We start from the raw sequence: 5,963 nt of genomic DNA, 5'->3' as shown, positions 1-5,963 counted from the left end.
GGTCTCTTGATGCATTTATTACAACTTCAGTCTCATTATTGTTAAATAATTTCCCTCTTGCTGGTGTCACTTTTCCTACCACATTCTTTCCTTTCTGGCTTATCCTCCTTTGGAAGGGTGTCAGGTTTTGTGCAGACCCCATAGAGGCTCAGGAAATCTTTGCAAGTATTTTAATTCATTTTCTGAGTGTGAGTTTTAGGTATTTAATATTTGTGTTATATGATGTGATCAATGATAATCAATATTAGAGTAAGTAAACAAATGTCCCCCTGTATGTGTAGTGAATGTATTTAATTTGTGGGTTTCGCTGCCTGAAATACGTAACAGATATCTTCTTGTACTTTATAACTGGCATTGTGATTAGTTAGAAATTACAACATTAATCTGTTTCACATTTCATAAATTATAATTCTTTTCTAATCTTTCTGTGAATCAACAAACAATTTCAGAATGTGTCAGATAAAGCCCTGAGAAGATTAGGAAGATTAGGAGAGACTAATTGTTTTCTAAATTGAATCAAACTCCTGTTTGTTTAATTAAACTGAAATATGATCTTAAGTACTTTCGGTTTTTCAAACTTTGCTGTCTTTTCTTCATGTAACATCCTCTAAATTCATCAGAAATGTGAGAGGTATTTTATTGAAGCTGCTTTGATATTTTTTAACGCTGCAAAAACATTTCATTTCTCGATGCGTCTTCTATTGTGAGTCTTTTCAATTACCACATTTTTGTGTTTAACTGAGACGTATGGTCTCATTCATTCATGAGTCATAGAATGGGATAAAAGAAACAGGAATCTGTTGCAGATTTTATGTCAACCCGAAATGCACTGAATGGTTTGAATTTGGTTTACCAATGGAGACCTGTGAAGTGTAGATTATATGTGCCTATGTTTTGTTCTAGAGTTGTGAAAGTGATACAACATGACTGGATTATATTTCAAGCAGACTAAAAGACTTTTGTCATAAATTAACTGTTAAATTGTTCACTTACTTTTGTAGACATTTTTCAGTTTCTATTTCCAGGTAATAAAGGTTACACATATGAAGTAAAATTGTCCTTTTGATTAAATGTTGTTAGAGTCAATTTGCTAGATTGCAAAATTTGGTTGTGTTGCTTTACCTAAGAATACCTGAACTATGTTTTTAGTTTCTACGTAACTATGAATGCTTTCATTTTTATTTTTTTTATTGACTCTGTCAATATGCCTAACTAAAATAAAACTAATATATATGCATATATCTGTGAGGCGTATTGTTAAGCATCACATTTCTGGAATGCTGCAATGCGTCACTTCAAACAAAAATAAATGTGGAGTTAATTATGAGAAGAGTAAACTCAAGACAAACAATGGAATTGATACAGGATTCATCTTAAACCTAGATCTACATATCCCCAGTATGTGGTTATTTCAGATTAATATTTGCACACGACTTTACATATTATGATTCATTTTAACAGCTGATTAATATAAAAAAGCTTTTGTACTGAGAATCTGAAACAAAACTATTTTTTCTTTTCGTTTTGTAACCTCAGAACATTGCAGCTTGTGGTTGTTATGTGACAACACCTTTAATTTATTTTTTTTACACTTCTTGTTGCCAAATTGCAGTCTGTTTAGTAGCTGTAAATCCTGCCAAAATATATTTGAAAGCTAAGATTTATATAATAATAATATATAACTATATAACTATATATATATATATATAACATCATATTTCATTGAATTGTTACCAGTGCATTGTGTAAAGCCAGTATAGAGCGGGCTAGAGAAGTCATTCTCTAATGAATATTCAGTTTCAGTCCTTTAATCAGTTATTGCTGTATAGATTTCAGGACTTATCCGACTACAGAACACACCTGAGATGCTGAACATTTTTGACAGATATTCTTTTAATCATTTTTGTGGCATTTGCATTTTTGTTTTTACATTTCTGCTTTGTTGGTCATTGTAAAATGATGCAACAAGAGTTTAATAGTAGCATAATAAAAATTTACAGAAATGCTGATATTTTGAATATCCATGGCAATGTAGAACACAGAAAAATGCCTAACAAGCATCGGACAAGGTTGTATTTTTGATTTCTTTACAACACCGCTCCCGTTCACTGACATTTGTTTCTGCACAGTTTTCTCATGTTTCACTCTTGCACCAGTAAATTTAAAGCATGAACTTTGATTGACCCATTGCAACATCTTAGCTCTTTTTTTGTTATTTAGTTTTAGGTTTGCTGCTTTGTTTGGGATTATTTCAATATTACCTGTCCCCCTTCTCAGAAAACTGTATTTAGTATCTACTTTTGTAACCTTTGTCTGATACTGAAAACATTTCAGATCAACAAATAATTTTGCTTAATATGTTGAAAAGCCAAAATCACTGTGTTCAGTGACAGCTTACAGATATTATGTGGGAGAACGTTCTGGACTTTTTGCCAGTCTTTGCAAGTTCTTCGCTTAACAGCATGAATGTCAGTGTGATGTTAATCATCGTGGTTGTTAAAATGTCTGCTTGGGTATGATCCCTTGTAATCTTTTTGGCCATTATCTGCTGTTTTGCACAGCATGTCACATTAGTGGTCCAGCATGCGCCCCTCAAAACTGACAATGCAGCTGTGATAAACATGATTTTTAATGGAAATGTGCATTTACTAAGTGGAAGGTAATTATAGTTGTTTTAGTTGGCAGCCTATATGGAAGAAGCTCTGGGTCACATTGATGTCTGTTGTGAACAGAGTAAGAAACTGCACAGCATTAATTTGAAAATATTACAATAATAAGGAAAATGTTTTCAAATAGCTGTGCACTAATTGTGTGATGAAGTAATATGCAGCAATGATTATTGTGTCTACAACAATAACTAAAAGTATGGAATAGAGATGAGCGTAATGATGATGTATTGACTTGGGGAAGAAATTCTTCAACGTAATGAAATTCAAGTTAATATTAAGATTTAAATTTGTTTCCTTAACACAACGTCATTACTTTCACTACTACTGTTGGGATAAATGTCACATTTTGTAATATTATTGTCTATTATTAATTAAAATATATTCCTATTGTCTATATACACACAGTTAAATGTGTTAGCTGCTTGTGAAAATATGTTATCTGGTTATGAGACATCTGTATATAAAGTACTAATGTTGAAGTAAGATGAACTTTTTATTCTGCCTTATGTGTATAGAGTAAACAAAATATAACTCCAGTTACAATTATTAATATTTTGAAGTAAACATTACTGTTGAAAAAATATATTGGCTCTTCTGTTTTCTTTATGCTGATCTTAGCAAATTCATTACCTGAGTTGCCATAGCTAGCTAGCATGTGTATACTGTTTATCTGTCTGATAGGTATGTTCACTCTTGCACATAAAGATTTGTTTTAGCATTGCATTTCCATCAGAGGGATTAGGAGAACTCCCTTGGTCACTGACCCATGACACTCAAGACACAATTTCAACTCATTTCTTTTCAGTCAGGAATCATGCACAGCTTCCTCTACTGCAACGAGTAGAGGAAGAACCATTATAACTTCTTACAACAAAAGAAAACTGCACTACCTCGTAGATCTCATTAAAACTGCTTCTAAAACAGGAGGCTCGTGTATTTCTGCTTTTTTTCTGCTGCAGTGCAACGAAGATGAAACACTAGTAGTCACTATAGGGATCACAGATTGCACCAAGGGATTACACGTATTTTTAAGACCATTCTTACTTTGAAACCTGAAACGTCTGACTTTCTCAAAAATACAAAACATTTCTCTGATCTTGTGGTTCTCACAGGCTCACATAGGAGCCAGAACTTTACATTCTGAGAATCTAAACTCCAAAGTTACTTATTGGTTTGGTGGAACTCATCTGTGTCCGCCAACAAAACAGTTCAGAAATGTTGTGCTGCATTGTGTTCACCTCAAACAGCCACGGTAGGCTACCGTCGGTAGCTTTGGTCAATATGTTGGCTCCCTTGCTGAAGAGTTAACACCCTGGAACTTTTTCACATTTTGTTACATTCTGCAAAATAAATGTATTATGTGATTATAACAAAGTGATGACTACTCATGAAGGGAAAGAATATGATTTTAACTTGAGTCAAATTTGATTAAATTTTATTTATTTTATTTTATTCAAATTAAATCTTAAAGCCCGACATGCATCCAAATTCAGGCACCTTGACTCGGTCAGTCCTAAATAACATCCACTGCCCTCAGTTGCCTTTGAAATTTTCACCTGCGGAGGGAGACAGAGTCCACCTGTGTAATTCAATATCAGTATTAATGAATCTTTTCTTTGAAGACATCAGATGTTTGTTAGAGGACATTAGTGAACAAACAGCTGCAAACTGAAAACCTACCAACATATGGCTAAACTGGCAGTTTGGGGGAGAGCCATGTTTTTATAGCCACCTTTTCTCAGTATCACATATCCATCTTCATGGTATTCTGTAGGTATTGCCTTTTGATACCTTTTATAAATAATACAGATGACCCTGTTCTGCCTCCCCATACATAATGTACAGTCACCCCTGGGCTGTTTCACTTTTATTCTTATCTGTCTGTGCAGCATGCTGCTCGGGGAAGTGATGTGAGACGGACAGTCGATGACAGATTTATCAGACTCTCTTCTGTCTTTCAGTTTGCGGTCTATGAAGCAAATCACGCACATAACTTATACCCCATTGGTGCACCATCAATAAGTTCTGAATCATCTAACAGTACAGAGCTCAGTGCTCATCATGGAGAGGACAATGACAGCATCACAGACTGCATCACTACCCACATTAAGGTATGTGTGGACAACACTGTGGCCCTCATGAAGATGTGGTGTTTCTCCATTAACAAGCCTTGGCTCAACCTTCATCTCCTTAAGGAGATGAAGAGTTGTTAGATCAGGAAACAAGGAAGAGCTGAAAGCAGAGCCAGGGAGCCTGAATACAGAAAACAGCCTTTGCTGAGCATTGCTATGAGAGTCAGTGGTGAAATCTGTTGAGTTAACCTGAAAACAACCCCGCCCTGCTCTGCTCATCCATACTAATGTACAGTGCAAAAGAGGCTGCCTTCCAAATAACAAGTACAGTGGATTTAACACATAGAAACAAGAAGACCTTCAATCTTTCTATGCACTTTCGTTTATGCTAAAACCAACGTTAGAACATTAAACCAGTATATGTCATCAAACAGCACTGAATAACAAGAGTTAAAGCCCACTGGAAATTTTGTGTATTTATTAATTAACCAAATGTGATTAAAATTAAATACCTTGCTGGACATCAGGCATGACCTTAGCAATGTTGTCTCAACAATCACTAAAGGTTTCTGTTTTTTTTCAGAAGGAAGGAACATTCCTATTCATTCTGATTCCTATGATGATTTTATTTTCATACCCAGGGTCTGTGCTGTTTAAATTTACAATACTTCTCAGTATTTAGATACAGAAAGGCAGCCAGAATAAAATATATTTTTGTAAAATGTTACATGTTGTACCTTGTCTTCATTCATTTTCAATTTGTAGTGAAAAAGAATGTATGCTGGAGAATTTATTTTTCTTTTTTTGAATATGCCTTGTTAGTCAGCAAAAAATCACATATCAAATATAAACCTGTATTAAATTTTACTAAAAGTTTCAACATTTTGGAAGAAATGGGAATCACATTTAATTGTTATTGAACATTACAAGGCCTTGTAATTGTCAGATGTCCATAATATAAAATATTTTTTGTTGTGCAATATGTAAAAATATTAATAGCTCAATACATGACATGATGTGAACAATGTTTTTTTTTTATGTTTTTTTTCCCAAAAGCTGTAATAAAATGTCTTCAAACTCATTTACACAGATTTCATTTGAGATGTTTTTTCCAACATATGTTATTTTTCTTCAAAATCAAAATTACTTTGGCAAGATTTATAAATTTAAAAGCAAGTTTAACATGAGTGAGCTTTACTTTCCCTTTTTGACCTTAAATAAT

The sequence above is a fragment of the Poecilia formosa genome, unplaced genomic scaffold, assembly GCF_000485575.1.
Source record: "Poecilia formosa unplaced genomic scaffold, Poecilia_formosa-5.1.2 Scaffold356, whole genome shotgun sequence".
In the NCBI taxonomy this organism is placed as follows: domain Eukaryota; kingdom Metazoa; phylum Chordata; class Actinopteri; order Cyprinodontiformes; family Poeciliidae; genus Poecilia; species Poecilia formosa.
The sequence above is the reverse complement of the archived record's forward strand: the minus strand, read 5'-3'. Positions refer to the sequence as shown.